Source organism: Achroia grisella, unplaced genomic scaffold (genome assembly GCF_030625045.1).
Source record: "Achroia grisella isolate CSIRO2021 unplaced genomic scaffold, CSIRO_AGI_Agris_v1 utg4223, whole genome shotgun sequence".
NCBI classification, from domain to species: domain Eukaryota; kingdom Metazoa; phylum Arthropoda; class Insecta; order Lepidoptera; family Pyralidae; genus Achroia; species Achroia grisella.
In genome coordinates, this window is record NW_026712852.1 from 647,324 (window position 1) to 658,316 (window position 10,993).

Below are 10,993 nucleotides of genomic sequence, written 5' to 3' on the forward strand. Positions count from 1 at the left end.
GTATTTATATAAATCTCTTTTGCATTTTAATGAAGACATCGGTGATGTTTCCTTTACTAAAGAATACTAGAAATAGTTGATTTGAACGCATTATTTACATTCCTGTCATATATAAAATCACATTCGCGTGTTTTGAATATAATACGAGACTGTTCGCATAGTTGGCACAGCGAAGAGCAATGGACTTGATCGGTGAATGGACCGCGCCATGCGACTGCGTGCGACGCGTCGCTAGACGCTGAGCTTGCGATTTTTGTTTCGTGTTATAATAAAACGATACGACATTACTTCGAGATATCGAAATAAATAAGAAAAGAAATTTTGTAGTGGTAGTTTGCGGGAACAAAATTATAATAATAAATAATCTTGGACAATTAACACAGCGCTACATAGTCGCATGGTAAGTAGAGTTTGTGTTATGCGTACTTGGTTGGTACAACTGATATAAATACTTAGATATATTTTTTTTGGAACCTAATACATAATATACACAGAAATCACCCAGACTATTAACACTATTAATACTAGAATATTAGCTCTAAACTAAACAACTAATAATGTAAAAAAATAGTAATAACCATTCGTATAAACAAAGGGCAAATTACTCTGTGATCTAGTGATAGTATACATATTATAACATGTAGAGAGATCCTCCCTTTCTCTCCCCTGCTTTTGTTGTCATGCAGCTTAGTTTGTAGCCAGTGAGTAGATAATCTTTGTTGCTAATCAACGCATGAGGGCTACTATAGCCGTCAAAGTAATACGTCAATAGAATACTTCCACAAAAAGAGTTTTTTTCTTTGTTGGTTTTGATGATTATATTTAACTAACTTGGTTTTAATTAGTAGGTATGTACTTTATGTATTATTTTTTATAATACCCGATATTTATACAAAACAATGCACTATTTACTTTTTTATTGTTTGTTTATATTTTTTTGTTATACAGTAAAAAATATAAAAAACAATACAGAGTTCGTTAACGTTTAAAAATTGTGTAATTTGTTAATTAATCATAATTTGTAAAGCTGGCAGATAATCCGTCGGCGGTCCACTGAAGGTTACATTGATAAACGAATATGTTTCAGGAAGATTACCGTGGAATGAGCAAGATCGTTTTACGTGACTGTTAATAAACCGACGCGCTTAACTGTTGCCGAGCAGAAAATGTCGTTTTCAGATCGACGGAAAGTTTAGAACACAGATCTGTTACTTAGCCGCCGGCGGACGCCTTATAATTGTTGTAATTGCACTCTCAAATGTCAATTATCTCGATAACGTTGTCGTAAATCGACACTTTAATCAGACGATCTTTATTTAAATCCTGTTTCTAAGTATAATTGCGAATCTTTGAAATATTTGATCGTGGCTCAGTAAGTTTAATTTTCTGAATTAAACTTCGATAGACACGAAAGGTCGTTTACTTGTAAATAATAATATATTAAATAAAATCCTCACGACTCTCGAATTGGCTATTCAGTTTGATGAAATATGCGATATATTTGAAGGTAATATGAGGAGAGACAAAACTACAGCCGTTTCTGGGATGATTGTAGTTTATTAGCATCTATATTTAATATTATAGGAGATTTAGGTAGATATATCAATTGACACGAAAAGTTACAATCTCCTAGATAACGTTCTACTTTCTTTTACTTATTAAAATCGTTAAATCTTTATTATTAATTCTTATATTAAAACGAAAATAAACCTCTGTAATACAGGTCCATGAAACAAAAAGCTAACCTATTTATTTTTGCCTGCAGGTGTAACCTAAATACCGTGGAGTCGTATCGTGATAGAGAAGGAACAAGTAGGTTATCTGCTCCGGACAGGGTCCTAAAACAACTTGATGCTCATTAAGGCTTATACTTGACGTGCAAAAGTAGATGACAGGCGAGTCTCGAGGTAAAATATCAACTTCTAAATATAACATTATTTCTTTATTACGATATTATTGTATGAAGAAGATATTAGAAGAAGTTATTTATGATTTTTCAGTATGTGTGTAGGTAATATACATTTAAATATTAAATTAACTTAAACGACGTTTAATTGAAATTATATCTTGCTAGCTTTAGGATTTGGTTTAATAATTGAAATGACTTTATTTTTTTTAAGAATTGTAGTATATGTTTCTTAATTCTGATATTGACTTAATAAAATATTTATTTAAAGTTATTTATTGCCTACCAGTTACTAATACCATTGCCTACAAGTTATTAATTAGGCTCTAATAATTAAAATTATTTTATAAGTTTAAGAATAATAAAGTGTAAAATAGGAAAGCTAATGGATGAAATAAATGCAATTTTGGCCAATATCACAAATGAGTAGACCATTAGCTTCATAGGAATGGGAATACATGAGAAACCATACGGACTCCATATGACCCCCGTGTTGTAACGTTAAATTAAATTTTAGTTAATTAAATATGGCATATGCAACGGTTCATCATGTGGTTAACTGGGGAATTACTTATGAAAGTTAAATCAAAAATAGTAATTGGCTCAAATAGGAGACAATAGAGTTCAATAGATAAACTTGATTTATTATACGTACGTTTTAATGAATACGCTTTAGGCAATCATTCCAGTATATTAAGTGACATAGTTTGCATCTCTTTAAATTAAAATACACTATATATTTTCAAATGTTCTTATGGAGTTTGTGAAAATATCTTAATACATATTAAGTTATTGTAAGACAGTTGTATGTTATTAAGTAATTGGAATGAAAAACAAATGGACGGCCCACCGGATGGAAAGTGACAGACGGCGCCTATATGTACATATATGTACATGATCACACACATAATTACTTAGGAATTAAGTTATATTTCCAGTTTTATTTTCTACCAAGAATCACATTATTAGCTTCTTAAATTAGGTCAAGTCTCAAGCTAATTTTTAGGTCGAGTCTAACCTAAGCACTATAGTGTAATTTAGTTCTTAAGTTAGTCTTGGTCTGGAATTTTTCCCTTTACCAAGTTTAAGAAGCTAATTTTATAATACGATTATGCGTAGAGCAAATATTTAGACAGGCAAGTCTGTTATATATGCATTTTGAACGTTGTTATAAAAAGTATCAAAATTGCTATTTAGTTGAACATCATCAAATCATCAAAAAATTTTAGACCATGGTTTCGCTCAAATGTCAAGAAATAATGTAAATATTATATGGTATTCTGTCAGATCTAACAGATATGTTGAATGTGTACTGCACTGTCTATTATATTTTTTATTAGAATATTCTTTATTAAATACCAGATAATGTAAGTGAAAGTAATTTCATATTTTCATTAAATGAAATGAATGAATATTAATAACATTTATATCTCAGATAAGAGAATATTACGTTTCTATATATTGTTAAATTTATTTCTGTTAATATATTAATACGTACTATATTATATATGTGTAATGTGTGTGTGTGTATGTAAGTATTATATTATAGTAATATACTATCAATACTGTTATTACAGATATGGTAGTTAGAAGCATTGTTAGATTTAATCAAAATAGTAGTATGTCTGAAAAACGAATGAAATAGTAAAAACTTAACCAATTAAGAAGTTAAGAACCTTTGTCTCTGCAATCATCATTACTTATCACTACTTACTATTGAATTAAGAAAATGTAATAAGTATATTGGAACATGAAAATGATGCTCGGAATTATTATCACCACAGTATTAATCCATTATTAATCTTTTTACTTCAGAGCACGGTTCTTCCCTTATAAGGAGAGGCTACTATTTTTGACTATTTTTAACTGGCTAACCAGGTGGTTGGCTTAAAGCTTTATTTAAATTTTCCTTTTTGGCTATGATTTATGGTTGTTTATTTTAAATTTATATATCTCTTTTTAATCATTAATGATGCGCTGTCATAATATTGGTACAGATTTATATTATAAATATGTAAATACATTGTTCATAAATACCTATATTAACATATGCAAAGATTCAATAAATTATCTTAACTATACATACTTAATGTATTTATATAAAACTTACCAATATTCATCCATAACTATGTCCGTGTTACTCAACAGATATGTCAATTTATTGAATAGAATACATAGACCTTTTAAAAATCAACTATTTAAATAAAAGGTTGAGGGTTGATGCTGCCAAAGCCGCCCGTTAAAATAAATTTTAATATTCACTTATAGTAATGTGTATGAAAAAAGATTATGTATTAAAAAATCTTAGTTCTGAAGACTAAGACTTGCACTGCATCTCATGTCGCAGATTGCACTGAATATTTAATGCTTTCAGATTGAAACGCATCAACGCGCGCAGGGTGGCTCTATGATACGCAGTAAGTACTGTATTAACAAATGCAAGGGACTCAACCCCAATGCTGCCTACATGTTTGTAAACACTGTTACATCTTGTCACTATAATACTATCAAATCAATATTTGGAATTTTCATAATTAGCATTATTAAATAGATACAAAAATATTTTGATGTCGTTGTATCTCGACTCTCAACTAATGATATTTAATACAAAGCTCTCGTATTGATTTTCCATATTTCTTCTTATTGTCTTAGATTCTTAGTATTATTATTAGTATAGAAATATTTTCCATTTGCTTTCATGAATAGATCGACACTTTCTCTGATTACTAATCTTTTTTATTTTCATTGAATTATTACATTAAATTGGATTGAAATTATTAATTCACACAATTATATAATAATATTGTGTGATAGAAAGCATTTATCAGAAGAAAACATCACAAAGGCCTAACAGAATCCGAAACCCATGTTGCCGACTTTCATTCATGTAAATATCAACTAGAACACAATGGGGGAACTCACCTGCGCGTTTGAAAACCCACCGGAGACAGGAGCTGCAAACAGCTGGTAAACAACTGACACTTGAAAGGGAATAGTCACAACACGTGTCCTTTATCACTGTCCTTTATAATGGTTCAGATCAAGATATGGATAATGTCGAATTTATCTCTCACAGTGTAAACGTGCAATAGCATGAAGCTTTCACGAGCGACTGGGCGACGCGCAGCCGTACCATCCTATATATACGACGATGTATTGCTCGGGCCGCCCGCCTTCCTCGAGTTTTATGCAAAAATATCGAAGGAATTCAGCGCCCAATTCTCGCTGTCATTGCTTTACCGACACAATGGGATCGTTGATCTCGCTCCATCTGCATCCAGCGACAGCTGACCAGATTCTTAAACGTTTACGACTGAATTATAAATCGTTTGTATTTATCACCTGACCATATTTGGACGAAGAGGTTTGCCCCAATTCGCTTTATTATAATATGAATTATGGATAGGAGAATATAGATAGGATATAAAGTCAAACTTCAAACAAAACTATGTATGCTTATATATTTTGTTACCTTGCAGGAAAAGCTTTAGCACAAAAATAGGAAAATAGGTTAAGTGTGTATTACAAATGTTATTATATTTTATAACGGTACATAGCCATTGTATAAATGTCTTTTTCATATTCTCATATGAAATATGGCTTCACTGAATTACAAATAAAATTGTGAACGTACAATTAAAGGAAATAACAATAAATTATGCGACAAGAAGTTATTGGCTTAGTAAATTACCCGAGGAATATGACTTTGAGATGATAGTAGAATTGGGTGACTGAATGTTTTAATAAGAAATGGAAAACATGATTAAGAGTTTAACAGGTCTTGAGATCACAGAAAAGTCCAAGGTAATTACAATGTTTTTGGCCAAAAAATCAGATCAAGGATACTATGAACACTTCTTCAAACAACATTGGATTTCTCGAATTACTTACTTTTATTGTTATTGGTTCATCCATGGCATTTATTACGAGGTGCCGATTACTAAAGTTATGGTTACATTTTACGAGTTACGGATTTATTTATCCACGCCATCGTATCGAATTCGGTAAATTCCACTTGTCGTGGTTTCTATTTGATTGATAATATTACTTTTTGTCACTTTTAATTTAATATCTGATGCTACATGAAATTAAGTTTTTTAAGTAATTTAAATGGTGAACAAGCTGATGGTCCACTTGATGGTGAGTGGTAGCCATCGTCTATATAAATGCACAGTACCACGAATATCACGTTATCATACAAGGCTCATTATCCGCTCATATGTTGCGATTCAGGACAACTAAGATATCATGCTCTGTACTTATCAAATAAATGATACATATAATTAAATAATACTTATTCTGAAATAAAAGAATACAACTTATGCGCATTATATCATCCATATTTTAATTTTGTTTGTTTACACACTCATCCTTAGTAAGTGTTCTTATAATGTAACTATAACAGCTGTTACAAATTATGTGCCAGTTCAAATAATTAATACAAATACAGAATTGTACGCAGAAATTACTCAGAATTCCTGAAAAATTATACAATTGATATCTACATACATTAATGTTTATACACACACCACATGGTCTTAGAAGTTCTGATAATTTTCGATATGAATTCTACTGAAAGATATATAATGTAATTATATAGGTTTTATGTGCAATTTTCAAATAATTTTCCTTAAAGTTAAGCGTTTATTGTATTATGTTAAAAATATATAATAATAATCTCAGAACAATTCACACAGCACTATCTAGTCCCAAGTTATGCTAACTAAAGCTTGTCTTATGGATACTAGATAACTGATACAAATACATAGTTTTGTTTTTCGTAAATACATAAATAATATACATAGAAAAACGCCCAGATTCATACAAACAATCATACTCATGAATACAAATGATTGTGTCGTGCGAGGAATCGAACCCGTGACTATCGGAAGTAAGGCGGTATGCAAAATCACTAGACCACCAGCGCCGTATATATTTTGCAGTTTGTTTAGTTATAGTCTTCTTTTCATCGTATAACATATACATATAAATTTCAATATTTGTTTATATTTTATGAGTTGTTCGCAGCGAAAATAATTTAAATATTCATTTAAATTCTCTGATATCACTTACTTTATAAAAGAAAATCCTCCATCACTGTACAATATGAAAGTCCTATAGTAGGGATATTATTGTTTAATAAACAAAAGATAGTAGTATTTAGGTTTATCTATTGACAATGACAATCCTACGCGCTATTGTGACATTTAGCGTGAAAACTAAGAGTGCTTATAATCTTTAGATGATCTTTAACATTTCAGGATTAATAAAGGTTATTTCCGGGTCTAATATTAGAAGTGCGAAAACGTGACTGTATGTTTGTTTATTACCTTTTCACAATTAATCGCCTGAACAGATCTTAAGACAATTTTATACTAAGATAGATTGCCACAAGGTCAGATATACGTCACGTTTATCTTAAAAAAGCAGAGAAAGTTAGAATTAAAATTTGCTATATTATTATTTATTTATTAATATTTATATTAAGACGGACTTAATACAAATAATACATATTTATTAATAAATATAAATTACTAATTAGTTTGTTTTAGATTAGGAATAAAAATCCTACTTGAAATGTGGTTACCGAAGCTTCTGATTACGGTCTGACGGTTCTATTGTGCATGTAAATCGCACTGAAGCCTACGTACGTGGTTACACTGTGCTACAGCCTTAGTAGGCGTAGCGACCAGCTACGGCTGTAGCATTTCTGTAGGCAGTATCTTTTTAAACCGACTAGTGCCTGCCGAATAAATTACCTTCATTTCTTGTTTTACAAGTATGTATGAATGTATTTAGTTTATGACTGATTGAAAAATTTAATCTAGTAATACTATTGGCGAAGATTATTAATTAGCATAGGACAATTTGATATGACAAGTAACATGTAAAATTACACCGTTAATCTTCCTAAATAAATAAATAAATAAATGACCTTCGTCTACGATTTATATATTCCCTGATCGGTTGTTTGATAAAAGAATATTAAATATTATAATTTATATGACTGTAGGTCATATTAATAGTAAAACTTACTTATTTTGGTACTGGAGAGTTATGTAATACGTGTATGTTGTGTTTCTTATTATTTATAATATTTATCGTCAAAGATATAATAATTATTCATTTGGAAAAAAATGTTACGGCAATATTATTAAAATTGAAAACATAATATTGCGTGAACCTTTTTGCGAGATGTCTTAAAAACAAGAAAACATTTCGCGCAAATTCATTTTGTGAAACGTTTAAACTAATTGTTGAAAATGAACCGCCTTATTAGGAGGAAAATGTACATTACTTGTTCAATCGAGAGTACATAGTAACTGAATATTACATAACATTAAATAGGTTACGTGACCCACAAAAAACTATTTAACATATACATTTTACAGTACTCTAATTCGGTACTAGATAAATTACGCGTGAGCGGAGTTATTTATTATAATTATTTATATTTGGTGCAGTGTACTTCGTTAAATAAATGCTGTTAACATTTATTGCTAACAGTTATATGGCAACAGGCAATAAATGCTGACAGCGTTTTATTAACAATACAAGTTAGCAAGACTTGAAACAGAGTTTTGAAAACAGAATTTTGGTAATTGGGAAGATACTTGTATGATGACGTAAGTTACTGTACACTGTATAGTGCATATTAAAAAAAATATAATATATAGAGGAATTCTTACCTTTGATTGCTTGTGAGGACTATGGAGTGATAGAAACAAAATTTTATTAATCGACATTATAACATAAGTAGATGTATAATTTTAATGACTTTAAAATTAATTATACTATCTAATTGCAATAAACCTAATTTATAAAAATGTAGATATATTGAAATACTGATATTAATAAGAGTATAATATTAAAATAAAAATTGAAATGTATTTACACAGGAAGTTATCATCTTTAATTTTTCTGTTAGGTACTTAGTTATATCCTGATTATGTACTGTATGTACTGATTATGTTATGTACTGATCATGTACTGTACACATAAAATTGACAGTTAGCGCAGAAACATATTACGTATGTATGTAAACGTACACGTGGTACTTAATCGGATATCAGGCGGCTCTAGACAATCGAAGCCGTCATCCTAAATGTTTTATATGATGTAGCAAATTTCGAATATGGTCCTGCTTTTGATAATCTTCCACTTACTGAGTCAACAGAAGATCCTCATACGGTCGACAAAGTAAATAACGACATCACAGTATCTTAGATCAGTATTGGCAACATGCCCTAGTATTTCAATGCTGTGCGCCGATGAGAACAATTCAATGACGCAGTTACTTGAATATTGGTCAGAAGACGGTACCTTGACTGTATTTACCAATAAAAGTGGGAGGCAGACTACGTATCAAATACAAACAAGAATACTGAAAGCCAGTACTCGTATGATCAATATTATCAATATACTAGCACAAAACGTTAACGCTAATTAAATATTGCATTTATAATCCCTGATTTTGGATGCGTCGTTTCTTCGTGACACGTGACCGAAGAAGGTATGAATGCGCAATCGTGTGATTACTGAGAGACGCTAATTAATGCCTAGTTCTTCGAGTACAGAAACATTTGTCCTAAATTCAGTCCGCTGGAGAACACCTGTAGCCAAATATTGAGGCGGACTCTATAAAAATGTTAGCATAAAATTTGCATATATAAGTCTAGTAACTTAATGTACCAAATGAGTAATGAGATGAAATAAATTCACTGTGACAAGTTATTATTTGTTTAAGAGAGTTATGACCTTTGAATTAATTATAAGTTAGCATTTAGTATCTGGGTTAGAGCGGGGATTCTTCCATAGATTTACATAAAACCACAACCTCCATACCTAAATTGGAGCATAATACATTTGACTCAGGGTACACGCAATCTCAGTAAGTTTGACACGTTTTCTGTAATGAATTGCTAGATGGTGGATTGCGTGTCGCCTCCCTAAGGACATTAACGTCAGCGTGTCCGGGATATCCACATTCAGTTATTTATTGTTTAAGGAATAGGCCGTGTTAGTTCGCCAATAAAACTTGTTTATTATTGACCGTGTTCACACTGATTCCAGAAAGTCTGTCTTACTGATTGACGTTATTAGCCTGTGAGCATAAGATTGTTACATATATAAATTAACGCTGGCATTTAGTATTTATATAACATTACTTTCTTTGCGCTATTTTTCGACATTGATGAGTATTGTAAATTATGTTGTTATCGTTAGAACAATGCTGTTTAACAATCTGTTTAGGTTGCAAATCATTCAATATCATATTATAGTTATGAATATTATTACTGCTCAATTATATTTCTGAAAGGGATAAAGAGTTTATTTCAATAATTTTAAAGTTTAATAGTTTTCAATTAAAATATAGATAACCAATTTATTTGGACTATTAACTCAAGTCGTAACATTTCTATAAAATTGTAGTCAGAGAATAAAATTTTATTCTATTACTGAAATTTTCTGCATAAATATACTCGTAAAATAAAATCTTTTAGTGCACATATAACGATTTAAAGAAAATGCCTTTGAGTTTAGAAAATAAAATAATTTTATTTGTTTTATACGATAGTTATAGCTGACGGGAGCACCTATCTGTTGGTAGCCTTCGTATAAGGACATGCAAAAGAATCCGTAGTTAGTTAACCTATCAATTTCCGTACAAAATTAAAATACTGTATTACAACTTTCTGACAAATGTCTTAAAAATAACTAATAGTATAATGATTGTAGTAGCTATAGTTTAGTGTATATATATTATAGTAAGAAACTGTGGCTAGATACATGAGTTTTAGTAAAAAATGTTTTCTTTTGAATAAAGAACTGTATATTCTATATATTCAAAAAGGACAGCAAAACAAGTGCTCAATTTCAAATTGCAAATACTTCTTGTCGATAGCAAGGTAAACTGGAATTTTTCTGGATATATTGGACCAAAGTAAAGCGTGAAGTTGAATTTGTTATCGGTGTTATTATCGCCAGAAAATCAGTTATAAATATAAATAATTGAATTTTTTAGAATAGGTAGATTTTACACTCGTTACTTTTCTGATCTAAGTGAGATAGAAAACCATCGGGTCG

The 10,993-nt window shown here is 30.4% G+C and overlaps 1 protein-coding gene across 1 annotated transcript in view; it reads right to left on the reverse strand.

The window, feature by feature from the left end:
• LOC131844888 (ras-related and estrogen-regulated growth inhibitor-like) overlaps positions 1-5,052 on the reverse strand; it is a 31,615-nt gene extending 26,563 nt beyond the window's left edge. The window contains exon 1 of the mRNA XM_059193875.1: positions 4,829-5,052. The gene's annotated coding sequence lies outside the window, so the exon portion shown is untranslated. The remainder of the gene's footprint in view (positions 1-4,828) is intronic.
• Positions 5,053-10,993: the final 5,941 nt, after the last annotated feature.